This window comes from Panthera leo, chromosome A3 (assembly GCF_018350215.1).
Source record: "Panthera leo isolate Ple1 chromosome A3, P.leo_Ple1_pat1.1, whole genome shotgun sequence".
NCBI classification, from domain to species: domain Eukaryota; kingdom Metazoa; phylum Chordata; class Mammalia; order Carnivora; family Felidae; genus Panthera; species Panthera leo.
The window spans coordinates 136,127,749-136,145,252 of record NC_056681.1 but is presented as its reverse complement, the minus strand read 5'-3'; the positions used below and the strand labels follow the sequence as shown (position 1 = coordinate 136,145,252).

At 48.8% G+C, this 17,504-nt stretch overlaps 1 long non-coding RNA gene across 3 annotated transcripts; it reads right to left on the bottom strand.

Annotated features, from left to right (window-relative positions):
• Positions 1 to 1,955: 1,955 nt before the first annotated feature.
• LOC122215177 lies at positions 1,956 to 15,986 on the bottom strand. Of its 3 annotated transcripts, XR_006200288.1 has the most exons (6): positions 15,834 to 15,986; positions 15,313 to 15,549; positions 7,106 to 7,407; positions 3,247 to 3,377; positions 2,531 to 2,912; positions 1,956 to 2,052 (listed from the first exon to the last, which is right to left on the bottom strand). It is a non-coding gene; the product is annotated as an uncharacterized LOC122215177 (long non-coding RNA). The 3 variants fall into 3 exon arrangements; XR_006200287.1 differs by lacking the exon at positions 15,313 to 15,549; XR_006200289.1 differs by lacking the exons at positions 15,313 to 15,549; positions 15,834 to 15,986 and adding an exon at positions 15,744 to 15,807.
• Positions 15,987 to 17,504: the final 1,518 nt, after the last annotated feature.

The following is a 17,504-nucleotide window of genomic DNA, read 5'->3' as shown; positions in this document are numbered from 1 at the left end:
GTCCCGAACGCTGACCCGACGGTGGGCGCGTACCTCGTGGGAGTTGTGTGGAAGCGACCGACGACGTGTACCTGCACATTGACCTTGGACGCGCCCTTCCTTGAACTCCCCCCGCCCCCCACCGGGAGAAACCGTCCCGTGGAAATAATCAGATATCCCGCAGACACGCGTCGCCACAAGAACGCCGGTCACAGAAGTGTTTGTCGTACTCAGAAATTAGAAACAGTCTGGGTGTAACAACGATTGGAAAAGCCCGTTGTCCTACACCTGCCGGCTGGGATATTATACAGACACAGACAGGACTTTGGAGGCAAGGAATATGATGAAGTTTACTCTTGTTATGCGCTGTGGGTTCTCAACTTCTCTGGTCTTTAAATATTTGTATGCATACAAAAAATAAAAAAAGATCCAAAGCCTATGAAATCAAAACATGAACCGTGGTTATCACTGAGCAGTGTGGCCATGGGTAATTCTTTTTTGACTATTTTTAATGTTTATTTATTTTTGAGATAGGGAGACAGAGTACAAGCAGGGGAGGGGAAGAGAGAAAGAGGGAGACACAGAATCTGAAACAAGCTCCAGGCTCCGAGCTGTCAGCACAGAGCCCGATGCGGGGCTCGAACCCACAAACTGCGAGATCATGACCTGAGTTGAAATCAGAGGCTTAGCCGACTGAGCTCCCCGGGTGCCTCTGGGTAATTTTATTATTGTATCTTATTTTTACTTTCTTCATTTTCATTTTTATGTTTTTATGTCTAAATTCCACTGCTTGCTTAATAAGAAAAAAAGTACTTTAATGACCATGCTAGAAGGCAAAAAAAAAAAATGAAACACCAATTAAGCAATATTGCCATGACCATGGACCTTTCTACCCACAACTGTTGTTTCTAAATATCATGAAGGAATTTGGATCCCGGAGCTATTTCTGGCCTGGGCGCTGCTGGGCTATATCCACTCTCCGTGGGAGGATGAGCCCCGTGGTATTTAGGAACCCAGAAATCATTCCCTCACAACCCCCTCACCGGCACGGAGGCCACGCCGCGTTGCGACAGGAATTTCAAATATGAGTGTTTTCCGTGGCTTGCGTGCCGGGCTTCAGAAATGCCCAAGCCCCACACCACATGTATTCAAGGAGCCTCTTCCGAGATCTCTTACCCTCAACAACAGTCAGGAGCTAAAGGTCACGCGACGAAGAGGGACCATCGCATCTGCGCAAACAGGTTGAAAATACTTTGCACGGACATTTGGAGGCAAAAGTCAAAACTAATGTCCGTTTCCAATGAAACCAGTCACTGCGTCCTCACGAGGAACCTGTCAGGTGTGCTCAGAAAAGGGGCGGTCTTCCCGCAAAGCCAGACCTCAGGTGCCCTGACCTGGAGTAGCCCATCTGGCCCGACGCCAACTCCGTGAGCCCAACACGTGCGCCCCTGTTTCCCTGAGGAATCTAAGCCCCGAATGAGTCCAAGGGCGCGTAGCGGTGGAATCAGGATTCCACGTCTCCAATCCAGAACCATGTACGTTCTAACAACGGAGACAAAAACGTGGGTGTTGGTAAGGAAAATCCAATACGGTACAATTAAAGCTACAAAAGCCTCTAAGCACCCTGGACAAGATCGTGAAATCAATGTATTAAACCTCGTATTATGTTTTTTGGAAAACGCCTCAGCCCCTCATGCGGAACCTATATGTTCTCCTTTTAAAGGCAAATTTTTAAGAGTGCCTGGGTGGCTCAGTGGGTTGTGTCTGACTCCTGGCTTCGGCTCGGGTCACGATCTCGTGGTTCGTGGGATCGAGCCCCCCGTCAGGCTCCATGCTGCCAGTGTGGGACCTGCTTGGGACTCTCTTGTCTCCCTCCCTCTCCGCCCCTCCCACGCTCACACTCTCTGTCTCAAAATAATTAAACATTTAAAAAATAATAAAACCAATGCAACATGTTAGGTCCTCACTTACGCTTTACTGTTGAGCTCTCCGTCTGTGCTGTGGGGAAAGTCACCAACTCCCCGTCTTCTGTGTGCGATGCTTCTCACCCAGACATCAGAAACCACCCCAGAGCTACAAGGATCAGGAAGCATTTCCTGCTCAGATAAAAATAACACGAACCTCTTCTGGGACTGTAAGTAGTTACATTTGCCGCAATCTGGGGAGAATGGAGATATCGCGCCCCTGGACGCACACACCTGACCCCTCCAGGCACAGACTCTTGGGGGCCCCGTCTTTCTGGAGCAGGGGGACATCTTCTACGCATCCTGGGGGGTAGGGTTTAAGTGCCAACACCAGAGGAGCTGATGTGTGAGACAGGACAGCAGCCTGCCTCTCTCCTCGGGAAAAGGATTGTAGCCGAGGACAAAGCGGCCAAGCAGATCCCTCCTTGTGCAGGAAACGAAGGAAAACGACCTAGATCCTCCTGCCTCAGAGAGCCTGAATTAACCTTCGGGGCCCCTGAGAGTTCCTAATACACAAGGACCCTCCCTCACCCCCTTCTGTTTCATGGAGCAAGTGCTCATGCAGCCAGTAGGCTTCTTGGACTCACACTGGGCATTTTACCTGGCCTCGCTTTTCCACTGTAACGGAAACCCTTCCAAGGCAACACGTCCAGAACCACGAAGCGTCTTTTCCACTTGGAGTCAACCGGCAGCGTCTCACCACGAGCATGGCTTTGAAGCTACTCTCGTTCCCTCGTACAAATCACGACTCCTGGTTTTGTTATAAACCACAGGTATATCATATAGCTTATTTGCCACAAAACCAAAAGATGCCTTTTTCACACATGAAAAGCCATCTTTTTCTGTGAATCCCTCTTCTACAATCGAAAGCACTTGGTGAGCTTAGAGGGCATGATACCACGGGCCAGGTAACTTCTCACTTCTTGTGCTGATGTGAAATTCATGCCAGTGAGGTATGGCCAAGTCTTTCTGAAGATTAAAAAAAAAAAAAAATCATGTGAATACATAATTCCCTCCCTTCCCCCATTTCTGTAAGTCACAGGGCATTTTCTCAGTGACCGGCACTCAGAACCTCGTTCCCTTCCCCTCGTTCCTTTCCAACGCACACACACACGCACACACACACACACACACACACGCACACACACACTCACAGTTTGTCCAGATCAGTACATCCCACTCCTATGTCTGTGGTCCTCCCCAGAAGGTCACGGTGACCCCCCTCTTTCGTGCGTCTCTTTCTGTCCTCCTCACAAGGTTGGAGTTCACCCTCGCAAGGTGTGGATTCAGCCACATCACGTACCTCGTTAAAATTCTCCCAGGCCTGAAGAATCGAATACAGTCACCTGGGGGGACCCACACAGTTGGGGACGGGGTTGGTGGTTCCTGTCCCTGTGGAGAACAAACAAGAGAATGGCGGGCAGGGCTCCAAAGCTGTGGAGAGGCAGGGAAGCAGCATAAATGGTACCGAGGCGTGTAGATAATGCCAGCTCCTATCTATGCATGGTTACGCGGGTATCGATACAGACAGCTTTTCCTTTTGGGGACTAAAATGAGACAGTTCCCTGTGCAGATGTCAGACTTCAGTGATCCCTCAGTGGGATACAGCCTCTGAGAGGGCGTTGATAGGAGTTTCTGTAGATGTCTGCATCCAAATTTTAATATACTATTTCCATAGTTGGGCTAAGGGGCACCTGGGAGGCTCAGTCGGCTGAGCGACAGACTTCAGCTCAGGTCACGATCTCGAGGTTTGTGAGTTCGAGCCCCGCATCGGGTTCTGTGCTGATGGCTCGGAGCCCGGAGCCTGCTTTGGACTCTGTGTCTCCCTCTCTCTCTGCCCCTCCCCCCCCCATAAATAAAAACATTTAAAAAATATAAATAAATAAATACTTGCGCTAAGGTCTCTATAGGGCATTTCCTCCTTTATAAATTTTACTTCAATTAGTTGATTAATTCTCCTGCTATGGTTTTAATAGCACATACATATCAAAATATATTGTTTTGCTATTTGATTTTGCCTTTTTCTTTGTATTTAAATTACCATTTTATTCCTGTAATTGTTTTCTTACATTGTGTAATGTCTTACATCGTTATGGGGGTTTTTTTTATTATTATTATTTCAGTTTTCCAAATTGTCTAGTCGGTAACAATTATTTGGTTTTGCTCTCTTATTGCCATTCCATTTTATTATTTTATACGAATTTGTTGCCATTTTTTCTTTGTCTCTCTCTCTCTCTCTCTCTGGCATAGTCTTAGCTAATTTTGTGTATTTATCTCATGACCTTTGACTAGGTAAGAAGCACTCATGTTACAAAATTCAAGAGGAACAAAATAACATAATAAATGTAAACTCGGCTTTTATTTCTGTACCCTATCAGCCAGGTTATGAGTTTCATGCATATCCTTCTACAGATATTTAGATTTATAATTATGTGTAAATATAATTGTATATATAATTAAAAGTACAAGCTACAGGTTGTATAATTTCATCTCATGTGCACATTGATTTCTCATCTAACAATACATTGTTGCAAACTTCCAGAGCAGTACATTTACGGTATTTTATGCTTTTTACTTTTTATTTTTTTTCATTTTGAATTTTTATTTTTTTGTTTTCTTTTATGATCTTAATTTCCCCACTTATTTCTTTTTTTTAATAGAAATTCATTGTCAAATTGGTCTCCACACAACACCCAGGGCTCATCCCAACAGGTGCCCTCCTCAGTGCCCCTCCCCCACCCTCCCCTCCCTCCCACCTCCCATCAACCCTCAGTTTATTCTCAGTTTTTAAGAGTCTCTTATGGTTTGGCTCCTTCCCTCTCTAACTTTTTTTTCCCCCTTCCCCTCCCCCATGGTGTTCTGTTAAGTTTCTCAGGATCCACATAAGAGTGAAAACATATGGGATCTGTCTTTCTCTGCCTGACTTCTTTCACTCAGCATAACACTCTGTGGTTCCATCCACGTTGCTACAAAAGGCTAGATTTCATTCTTACTCAAAATAAATATATTTTATGCTTTTTAAAAAGTAGGCTTTCCAGGGTGCCTGAGTGGCTCATTTGGTTAAGCGTCCAACTTCGGCTCAGGTCATGATCTCATTGTTCTTGAGTTGGAGCCCGGCGTGGGGCTCTGTGCTGACAGCTCAGAGCCTGGAGCCTGCTTCAGATTCTGTGTCTCCCTCTCTCTCTTCCTTCCTCTGCTCGTGCTCTGTCTCTCTCTGTCTCTTAAAAAATATATAATAAACGTTTAAAAAATGTTTAAAAATTAAAAAAATTAAAAAATTTAAAAAAAAGTAGGCTTTATGTTTAGAGCAGTTTTAAGTATACAAAAAACCTCCACAGAAAATAGAGAAAGTTCCCGTACCTTCTACCTCTTGCACAAGCTTCTCCTATTATTAACAGCCCGTGTTGTCATGGTATATTTGTTACCATCAGTGACACAGTATTAGTACATTATTATTAGTTAAAGTTCACAGTTAACACAAGAAGTCACTTTGGGTGCTGTCCCTTCTGGGGGTTTGGACAAATGTGTGAAGGCATGTGGCCAGCATTACAGTGTCTACAAAACATTCCATCGTCCCACGCACCCTCTGCGTTCCTACCTGTTCCTCCCTCCCTACCTCGTAAGCCCGGGCAACCAGGGAACTTTTATGGTGTCTGCCTTTTCCAGAATGTCATCCAGTTGAAACTACTCAGAATGTAGCCTTTTCAGATTGGCTTTCACTTAGTCATCCACCTTTAAGTTTCTGCCATGTTTTGTTTTGTTTTGTTTTTTTAGGTGACCATAGCTCATTGCTTTTCATCAGTGCAGGATATTCCACTCTAAGGGAGAGCCCCAGTTTATTTGTCCATTCTCCTACTGAACACCATCTAATTGCTTCCAAGTCTGGACAGTTATGAATAAAGCTTCTCTAAATACAGGCATGCGGATTTTTGTGTGGCCATAAGGATTCAAGTCATCTGGGTAAATACCTAATGATGAAGAGGTGAGTCACTGAAGATTTCTAGGGCAGTGAAACTTCTGTATGAGACTGTAAGAATGGAAACATAACTTTTTGTCAAAACCCGTAAGGTGTACAACACAAAGAGTGAATCCTAATGTAACCTACGGTCTTTGGTTTATACTAATGTGTCCATATCGTTTTCTTGGGGGTCAGGAACATACACACGAATGCAAGATATCGATACTGGGGGAAACTATGTCTTGTGGACAGCGTATGGGAACAGTCTGTATTGTCTGCTCAGTTTTTTACAAGCTTGGAATTGCTTTAAGACATAAAGTCCAGGGGCACCTGGATGGCTCATTCGGTTGAGCGTCCAACTTCGGCTCAGGCCATGATCTCGCAGCTCATGAGATTGAGCCCTGCATCGAGCTCTGTGCTAATGGCTCAGAGCCTGGAGCCTGCTTCGGATTCTGTGTCTCCCTCTCTCTCTGCCCCTCCCTCACTCACGCTCTGTCTCTCTCTCTCTCTCTCTCTCTCTCTCTCTCTCTCAAAAATAAATAAACATTAAAAAAAAAAAAGAAAGAAAGAAAGTCCATTAATTTAAAAAGGGATGTTTGGAGTTGATATTCTCAGACACTCAAGCATCTATATATTTTTGCAACTAGATGCCAATAATAGATTCTGCCTTCCTCATCATGAATGATTCTCAGGCTATATATCTACCAAGACACTCAGGGCCCAATGAAGCCTGGAAAAGCCACTCTGAGGAATCTCCTTCCTTTTGACCACACTTGAACTCTGAAAACCTCAGGGTCCTGCTTCGTTCACCATAATTTGGTCTCACTGCTAATAATAAAATTATCCAAGGATTATACAAAATCTTCCCCAGGCTGAAGACTGCTTCCTGATTTACACGTGTTTTCTCTAATCTTTACCCCAAACAAAAGGTCATATTAGTAACATCATTCCCATTGTGTAGATTAGGAAACTGAGTGAGTGGTAAAGAAATTTGGTCAGGTTATCCTGCTAACAGAGGAAGGTTCTGGAAATCAAGCTCTACTCTGTCTGATGACAAGACCCATACTCTTTCCAGTATCTTTCACAAAATCCTAAAGGCTGGATGCCTTTCAAAGTTGATATTCCAAATCTTATTCTTTAATTCCCAGATAAGTAGCCATTAAATAAATAAACAGGAAAAAGCCCACGATGTAGCATTTCTTACCCATAGAGCTGTGGCAACCAGAGAGCAAACCCCCTGCTTCACACTTATGGACAATTAGTTCAGCAGATTGTCCAATGTTCTAGAGGCTCCCAGGGGCAGGGGCGGGACTGGAGTCCAATTTCTTTCACACCAAATCCATTGGCTTTTCCTTGGAGTAACGGGGCCCCTGGAGACACATCCGGACACAAGGCCACCAAAATCTTCTTTCTTCTTTATCATCAGCTACCCCGTCAAGATCGAACTTTCATTTGGTTCCACGCTTAGAAGTAATATTTCACATCCAGCCACAGCAACCACCTTTCCTGAAATAAAAGAAAAGTAAAAGGGGCTCGGAGACCACTCTCTAGAGACTGTAAATTTCCGCTGAAGTATTAACACAATCTACTGGGTCACATTATACTCCATTGTGCACAGGGAGGAAACCCTACTCAACAACATTACTTGATGGCATTTTGACGCGCCATTCGCTGGACGCAGCGATGAACGCGGAGGCTGAGGGCCAGGGCGGCCCGCGAAGCCAACGGCTTTCCTTGGATGCTTACTTCCCGGGCTTAAATGAGCTGGGCATCGGCCCAGGTGATCTATTCAGCAGATCTTCAACAGTGTGCTATGCCCGAGGCGAGCTGACTCCGGACGGAGCGGTCCGATTTGTACGCGATCCTGCGGACGAGCGTTTGTGACAGGCACCCTCACATCTGCTTGCCGGCATCTTTGTGACACAGATGCCCGTGGTCACGTGTCGGAACAACCGAAGTCTGTGGTCTCCATCAGGAAGCCCAAACCCAGAGACATAGGCGGGGGGGCAAGGCAGAGGAGTGGGTTTTTTTTGGTTTTTTGTCTTTTGCCTTCTGAAATTTTTTGTTCCCTAAGGACCCGTAAAATTATCTACTCACTTATTTAACAAATAATCACGTGTGTGTGCAGTGTAATACCAAGCATCGTTCTGGTCCCAGAGAGGCAAAGGCAGGAGGTAAGGAGAATGAGAGAGGGATAAATAAAATGTGGCTCCCATAAGCACAGGATAAAACCATCACATTAGAGGAACAGTTGAACACACAATCTAATAAAAAGAAAAAACAAAAAGAGGTTGCCTTAAAACGTGAGGACTCCCAATCACCATTGGAATCCGGGTTTCTCAGGGCCGTGTGATGGAATCAGCATTAAGACAGTCACTGAATTTCGTTTTTCCGTGGTCACTGTATTTTACCCTTTCTGCTCCCGTCTCCACTTCTTGCCCACTGGGGACGAAAGCCCTGGGCTCCCGGCCTCCTGCAAGAAAGCTGGCAGGGTCAGGAGGAAGGACTGGCCCGACAGCCTCCTCCTTGCTGGGACATCCAAAACCCTAAACCCTTAGGAGGACGCAGAGGCGAGTCCAGACCAAGCGTGTGAGGAAATGTCTCTGGGCCACCACCTTCACCCGCGTCGTCATGAAGGTTCTCCAAGCTCCCGGAAGGAAGAGAGAAAGGGTGGACGAGGAGTGGCGGGTGAGAGCGGGCCTGGTCCCTGATTCCTAGCGGGAACCCCAAGGAGGCAGCACACTCAGGACAGGCCGTCACGTGGAGTGGATCTGGGAAGACGGGGCTTTTGCACAGTGCGGGCAAGATGCTCCCGCGCCAGCCTGACGCGCAGAGGCCTGAAGAGTCGGCACATCGCACCCAGTGCTGGAGACGGTGACCGAGCCGGAGGCCAAGGTGATGCCTCCGGGATGCGCTCCACGCGGGCCCGTGGCCGCGGGGCTGCCCGAGAGCGGGGGCCTCCACAGATAAACGGGGGAGCACAGGTGAGTCCAGCACTAGACGTCCCCGGGTTCCCTGTGACAGCGTGTCCCTAACTGTCTGGGGGCTCTGCCACCTTGCCTGAGGGCAGTCTGGAAGCTCTGCAGACACCGGATTATAGGAAGACGACAAGAAAATTGTTCATTTCTTGCAACATCTGGGTTCTGGGCTGAGAGATACAGCTGTTACACCCTGATTGGTAAGCTCGGAAGAATTTAAAAAAATATAAAGTTCTGGGTCCTTTTCCCTTCCCGAAATTGTAACAATGGCGTCATAGAAATCTCATAAAGGCTTCTGTAAACGATGTCCCGCGTGTCCTATCTGTCCCTTTAAGCAGGTGTCGAAAAGCAAAGAAACAATGGAAGCATCTTTGCAAAGGGGAAGTCTTTTGTAGGCACAGCTGATGTATGTGAAGGTCCTGTTATGTGTGTGTGTGTGTGTGTGTGTGTGTGTGTGTGTGTTTGTGTGTGTGTGGAGAGGGAGACAGAGAGACAGAGGCTCAGAGACAGACATATTTTAAGAAATTGACTAGGGATGCTGTGAAGGCTGGCCCGTCTGAAGTCCGCCAGGCAGGCAGCAGGCTGGACTCCCAGGGAAAAACTGATGCCACACTCCCAGTCTGAAGGCCGTCTGGAGGCAGAACTCCCTCATCCTCAGGGAACTTTCCTGGAGTTTTCTCTTAGAGCCTTCTACTGATTGGATGAGGCCCACCCTCAATAGGGAGGAAGATCTACTTTACTCAGCCTCTGATGATAAAGGCTAGTCTCATCTAGAAAATGCCTTCTCAGTAACATCCAGACGCGTTTTCACCCCCGCGTCCGGTCACCACAGCCCAACCAAGCTGACAAAGAAGAGAAGCCGTCCCAACGCGGAGGAAGGCAGGGTCCAGCAGCCACGGCGGGTTCCTGCTCTGCCCTGCCTCTGGCTGGACTCCAGGTGCCCCTCTCCTCGGCTACACTTCCTGTGGACGCAGTGACTCACCCAGTGGGGGAAACCAAGTCTTCCTGCCTGAGCTCCTGTCACATCGGTCACTGATGCCCTGCGAGCCCCGCCCACAGAGCGGAAGAGTCCCACGCGCCCAGCCACGTTCCTGTCCCCTCTACTCGGCCAGAGACGCTTCCCCCCACCCCTGGCTTTGCCCGTGGAACATAATCACCTGCCCCTACCTGCCACACAGCCTGGCGTGTGTTTGCAAGATTCAATTTTAACGGTAATGATGAGGATGTCCGTGATTAGGATAAAGATAAACTTCATTCCCTTTGGCTCTGTTTTTTCCTAAGATTCAAGAATCAACTAGAATAAACGCACTGCAGCCTGGACACAGACGGCCACCCTCTCATCTGGAAGGTAAAGAAATTACTGAAGTCAAATCGAATTTACCCAATACACCTACGGATGTAAATTTTAGCTCCCCTGAACCCGCCCAAAGAGGAAAATCGGTTCATTGCAATAGAAGCGGTCCAAGGGACCATGCTTCTCTTTCCGGAAAGCCTCATGTTAACTTGCAGCGCATTTTCGTGAATAACTTTTTAAGCTCATTTATTTATTTGGAGAGAAAGAGAGAGACGGCGATCAGGGAGGGGCAGAGAGAATCCCCAGCGGGCTCTGCACTGTCAGCACGAACTCCACGCGGACTCAAACTCACGAACCGTGAGATCAAGACGTGAGCCATAATCGGGAGGCTGACGCTCCACGACCTGAGCCGCCCAGCCTGCCCCAACTTGTAGAGAATTTAACTGACAACTGAAACATTCTTTAAAAGTAAAAGAGAAACTATTTCTTCACCAGAAACAGAACAACAAAACGCTGACAAACAGCCAAAGCGCAGAGCGGTTGGAAGGAGAGCTGCACGTGAACATGATTTACTCAGTGACGTTGCCATGAAACCCCAGAGAAGTCTTGCTGGTGATTATGAAAGATGGTTCCAAACCTTCTACCCTCACACAATAACTAGCGTTAAAGGGTTTTCGCAGTAGGCAGGTCTTCTGGTGTAGATTTAATTTGCAGATGTTTTGCCGAAACACGAAGTAGACATAAATTGAAAATCTGTACGTGCGCTCATTTGTAATGAATCAGGGTTGCTCCAAATTAGTAAAAGGGGGGAAAAAATGCAAGGACTTTTTGGCCTTGGACAAAACCATCTGAATTTCTTTCATGGTTTTTCCTTGAATTAAGCCTGTATCATGCTCTTAGAGCTCCGTGCAGAGACGCTATCAGAGGTACATTCTGGGGCTTCTGCGTCTCCCGGGCATGACGCACGCTCCCATACTTCCAGGCTGCCGGAAAGTCTTCCAATTGTGCAAATCCCACGAAAGAAGAACGTAGTCGAGTGTGCTGTTAGAAGCACCCATTTGGTTAGAACTCTCCCAAGAAAATCTTTGTTTCTTCCCGTGTCCCCATTTACAAAGAGGCAAATGATTAAATTTGCTTCACCAAATTAAACTCAGCCCCGCTTCCTGCTGGGCACCGGGGAGCCCTTCTGGACGACCACCTGCGCGTCGGCTGCTCTTTTCTGCGGGGCCTGAATGTCATTACGTGGCGTCAGCCGCCTGACACGCTGGCGGAAATGTGGGTTTGCCACAGGGCTACTCTGCTGGGTGGGCAAGTGGAGAAGCCAGAAGACCATGATCCAGGCAGAGCAAACACCCCCGAGATTCAGGAGAAAGGCTGCTGCTGAATGCGATGTAAAACCAGCCACGAGGGACGAGACTGTAAGAGGAGTGGGGGGGGGGGAGGCAAAGGGAGAGACAGAGAGACAGACAAGACAGAGAAGAGGAGGGAGAAGATGGGGGGGTGGAGAAGAAAAAGAAGAGAAGGAAAGAGGGGAAAGGGAAGGGAAGGGAAGGAAAGAGGGGGAAGGGAAGGGAAGGGAAGGGAAGGGAAGGGAAGGGAAGAGGGGAAAGGAAAGGAAAGGAAAGGGAAGGGAAGGAACGAGGGGAAAGGAGAGGAAAGGAAAGGAAAGGAAAGGGAAGGGAAGGAAAGAGGGGAAAGGAGAGGAAAGGAAAGGAAAGGAAAGGGAAAGAAAAGGGAGAGGAAGGGGGAGGGGAAGGGAAAGGAAAGGAAGGGAAGGGAAGGGAAGGGAAGGGAAGGGAAGGGAAGGGAAGGGAAGGGAAGAGCAGGGAATAGATCCGTTCTTCTCTTGCTCTGAATGTTGTATCAACCGACAGTCCGCTTCTACCTGTGACCTTAGCTGCTTCTGTCCCAAGGTGATGCTCGCACCCAACAGAAGCTGGGCTTGTGTTTGCAAATATTCAGCTTGAGTTTATCTTTATCGCCGGCCATCTCCCCGCGCATCTGCACAGCGAGGGCCTCCCTGTTTCTCAGTGCATGCACCTACAGAGGAAGGGGCTGCCTCTGGCTCTAAGTCCAGCACAATTCTCCTCCCGCATGATCGCAGGCATGAGTATCCTTGCCTGCAGAGAGATGCAATTTTCTTCAAGCAAAGCTCTGATCCACTCACACAGGATCCACATGCCACAATTAGTATGGATCAAAGTTTAGTGAACAGCACCCGCATCTAGATCGTATAACATATTACGGGGAGGGGGCACTCATTTCCACCGTTTGCCAACCCATCCTCTTAATTAACAAAAACCCTTGTTCCTGGCAAGCTCGGTGTGCGAGGGGGAAAATGGCTGCATTTTAATTGACAGAGAACAGAAGAAAAGACCACAAAACCGGTGCATGCCAGGACTTGGTAAGGAAAGGAAAATAACAAACAGATCTTAAAAAAAAAAAAAAGGAGAAGAAGAAGAAGAAAAGAAAACCACTAAGGCTCATTTGAACTTACTCGCAGTACAACAGGGCGATTTCCCCACACACTACCATCCCGGAGGTGCCACTGAGGGTCAGAATTCTGTACCCTCAGGTCACCAAGCTGCACTCGACCATTAGGAGCAGAAAGAATGTCTCCTTATGTTCCCGTTGCCACAAGTAGTGTGGCAGAAAAGCACACAGGTCTCTCAATATCTGCAGCGGATGCAATGAGAGACATTGTTCAGGTCTGTGTGATTTGGGGGGTTATTGGAAGCCACATTTCACTCATTGTTGCAGTTGCAAAACCGCATTCCATAAATGTAAGATGATCGGGGACCCACCAGGCATTGCCGACGCAAGAATAAACAGGACAGTCTCTCCCCTCCAAGAATGCGTTCTAGACAAAGGACTGGGATGCAGATTTCCCCTCGGGTTTGGCAACACGGCTTCCTCTGATTTGTAAAAATTGAACTCGGATGTTCCCTACCTAGTTCTAAACAAACAAGGCCCAGGAACCCCCCCCAAGTTTAAAATAATACTCCTCCCAGCTTCTCCATGCGTGAAATCTTACTCATCCTTCAAGGCCGTGATCAAATACTTGCTTTTGAAGTGTTTCTTGATCGCTCGTCTTGGCCCTTCTACCAGGCCCAATGACATGGCACCTGGTAGAAACTGGCTTAGCTGCTTGCACCCCTGACTCTCCCTCCAGACTGTGAAAGGATAGCAACCAAGCCTTTGAAAAACACTACGGCTCTCTAGCATAGGAGACCGTATCGTAAACATCACGGATATTCAACAAACTCTTGCTGGAATAGATTTTTGCTCTGGGCTCTGCAGGCAGACAAATCTGAATTAGCATCGGGCCCTACCAGATGTTGACTGCACGACATAGTAAAGTCATTTAGCGTCGCTGAGCTTCAGCTTCTGGGGCGCCTGGGTGGCTCAGCCGGTTGAGCGTCCAACTCTCAGCTTCGGCTCAGGTCGTGATCTCACGGTCCGTGGGTTCAAGCCCTGCATTGGGCTCCGTGGCTGGCCGCCTGGAGCCTGCTTGGGATTCTCTCTCTCTCTCCCTCTCTCTCTGCTCTTCCCCTCTCATGCTGTCTCTGTCTCTCAAAATAAATAAGGAAACTTCCGAATCCTCACTCTCTCGGGCCCCCATGGGGATTCAAGGGAGTAAAGAAAACGAGCCTCGTAGTAGTCGTGGTAATCTGGCAACATTCCTCCTTTTTCCTTTTTTCTTTTTGAACTTCACCTTTACTGGGATATAATTGACATGATATCATTGTAAGATATTAAAAGTGGGCATCGTGGCGAGGTGAGGTAAGTGCACATTGTCAAAGGAGACCCCGTCTAGCTAACACGTAGACCACTTCCCATAGTTATCTGTGTGTGTGTGTGTGTGTGTGTGTGTGTGTGTGTGTGAACACTGAAGTTCTAGGTTCTCAGCAAATTTAAATTATACCAGTGTTATTTACCAGACTCCGTGTGTGACAAGGCTCAGACCTTACCTAGCATACAGCTAGAAGTGTGTACTGTTTGACCAAGCTCTCTCCTGTTTCCCCTACTGCTAGTCCCCGGAAGCCACTTTTCTGCTCCCAGTTTCTAGGACTTCGACTTTTCATTTAGGTCCCACATGCAAGTGATACCATGCAGTCTCGTCTCTCTCTGCCTGGTCCATTCGAGGCATCACTCCCTCGAGGTCCATTCGCTGTGGCAAATGGCAGGGGTTCGTTCTTTCTCGTGGTTAAATAATTCTTCACTTTACAGTTACCCCCCATCATTCATCTGTGGCAGGACGGCTAGGTTCTTTCCACACCTTGCCTATTTTTTCTTTTGTCTTTATCCTTATTCCAGCGGACGGCTTGGGAGGGTCTAAATGTCAGGTGACACCCTAAAGAAATCGAAGAGTCAGTCTTTTGAAGGGACTGTGTTTCTTGCTTGTCTTAACCTTTTCCTATAACGTCCGAAGACATAGTTCTGATTTTAACAAGAAGAGAAGATTGCGTGAGCACGCGCAGTTGGAAAATCGAGATGCGTTCACCCTGATGATTTTCGAGCTGTGCCCTTAATCACCAACACTCACTCGATCTCTGTGCTTCTGGCACACGACGTCCAAAGGGGATTCGCAGATCTGCAGCCCAGTTTGTGCTCTGTCCACCCGGGTGCGGGGGTTTGCAGGGAGAACGCCCTGGATCCCACCGTTTTGACCTCCCAGATTTTTGTTTCACTCCTGGGCATGAGGTAAACTCCCGGACCCACGCCTCACGCTGAAGGGCATTGGAAAAAGAATTTGGCTTTGCCAAAACCACCATGAAAGCCGCTCTTGACCAGATTGTCCTCCTGTGACGCCATCTCAGGGGGTAAACAATTCTCCCGTGTCTCAGTCCCGACAATGCATTCTGAAAAAGCACCTGGTGGGGCGCCTGGGTGGCTGAGTGGGTTAAGCGTCTGACTTCGGCTCAGGTCATGATCTCGAGGTCTGTGGGTTCGAGACCCGCATCGGGCTCTGTGCTGACAGCTCGGAGCCTAGAACCTGCTTCGGATTCTGTGTCTCCCTCTCTCTCTGCCCCTCCCCCACTCATGCTCTGTCTCTCTCTCTCTCTCTCTCTCTCTCTCTCTCTCTGTCAAAAATAAATAAACACTAAAAAAAAAAAATGAAAAAAAATGAAAAAGTACCTGGTTTGTTCGTAAGCTGCGGACCCCGGGAGCCCGTGACACATCACGTTCCCTTTTTGGATTTGGCTACTTGCAGACTCAAAGCCAAATGTGTGCCCTTCACTGAGGTTGGCCTCGTGGAATGCCTAACTACTGTTCCACGGCTGCTTTCTGCCCTTACGTCTTCTTTGCCCACAAAGTCTCCCATTTTTATTTTGATCTCTTATTTTACACACATTTTTGTAAACTGCCTGAATTCTGTTTTGAAGGAAAAAAACGGAAAAGAGCATTTCTTTTGCTCTGGTCCCATTGAGCAGCGTGCCCCCCTGAGGGCGAGGATTGCGTCAGGGGGCGGTGAAGGGCTGGCCCGGAAAGGAAGGGTGAGGCCTTGGTTGAGAGGCCCCGGGTTGGACCCAAAGGACAATTCAGGGGCCCTTCGGGGTTTACCAGACCTGCGTAAGGTCAGCAGCCACAGGGTCCCCCCAGGTTTTCGAGAGGTGCGTGGGGGTGCTTCCCAGCCTCCGACGCGTGGGAACCGTTACCTGAGGACCCTGTTTGATTCCAGAACTCTGGGTGAGGCCTGAAGGCTGCGTGTCTCAGAAGCTGCCAGACGAGGCCAATATTAGTCGGGGGTCAGATTTTAGTAGCAAGAGCACAGCCTGGCGAGAACGAGCGGGCAGGAGCCGCAAGCTGTGAGTGGGGAGGCAGGTGTGTGGGCACTTGGGCCCCGCCCACCCTCCGTGGTAAACAGCCACGGGTGGCCAGGAGGGGCATCTGTGACGGCGCGCGGGGGCCCTCCGTGCGTGCTGCGTCAGGGTCCACGGGAGCCCTGGCCGGAGGCCAGCTCTGCCATTCGCTGTCTCTCCCTGCTGGCTCCTTCTGCATCCAGAGGCGCCAGGGCGCACGAAGCACCTGGCTTCTCGCCACCTGCCCCCGCAGCTCCTGTGGCTGAACACCTGCCCGCCCCAACGCGGCTGCCAGGGAGGCGCGGGGCTCCGGTGCCTCGGGGCAGGAGGGTGGCACCAGGGTGCCAGAGGCCGCAGGGGAAGGCGTCCCTTGGGGAGTCTGGGGAGGAGGCAGCTGGCACACTCAGGAAGGCGGGGGTCCCTGGAGAGCCGAGGTTCGGGCAGGTGGCTGGGGAGGAGGGGAGAGGCGCTTGTCTGCAGGGCGGCTGGGGCCGGGGGAGGGGAAGGGCATGAATACCGAGGGGGATAATCGCTGCCCAGGCTGGAGCCGGATTCTGAGTTGTGGGGACGGCCAGGCAAAAAGCAGAGGCTCCCGCAGGGAGGTGGCCGCAACGCGTGTCGTCCCCAGAGTCACCGTGCCCTCCATTTAAAACCAACACGACTAACAGTTAAGCTGAAATAGAATCTGTTTTCCTTTACAGAAGACAGAGAACGTGGTTGTCTTTTAGGGTTTGTTTTTTTTTTAAGAGCTATTAAAAAACCCAGTTTCCTCATTTGGGTGAGGGTCCCACTTGGATGCCTCTTTTCCCGTGTTCCATGAAGCCACCGGAATTCCCGTGATTTTCCAAAGCCCTTCACTCCAAAATGAGTCATCCAGAATGACATGTGGGATTAGCATGAGGATGTATGCTTGAGTCGTAGCTCGCAGTGGTGGGCGACTTATAGACCTACACGGACGCACCCGCCATGTTGAATAGCGCGCAATTCACCGTCTTCTCGCCTGGCACTGGATCATGACCCTGAAATTTATGTGTGTGTGTACGTGTGTGCACGCACGCACACACGCACATGGAGTAAAGTCCTGGTTTGTGAGCATAACTGGTTCCAAAAATCTGCTTGTAATCCAAAGCACTCGTATATCAAAGCGAATTCCAAGATCCTTTGGCTCAGTTGCGATCTCGTGACATTCGACGTCACGCACTACTCCTGTTGCAAGACACGGCTCGTTTATCGAGTCAAAATTGATTAGAAATGTTTGTTCGTCTTGCAGAACGCTCTCAGGACAAGTTCCTCACAGTGCAAGGTTTTGCTGTAGATCTCTATCTCTAGCTCTGTCTCTATCATCCAGAGTTGTCCAAACATTAAATATACGTTGCATGCCCCATGGAGATACCACTTGAGTTTCAAGCTCAGTAGCTTCCCCCGTCATTCTCCCCAAGCCAACAGGCCAGGCCTCCCCTCGTCCAAGAACCTGCGGGCGGCCAGTTCTCAGGAAACACCTGCCTGAGATTTAAAAGCCTAAGCCTT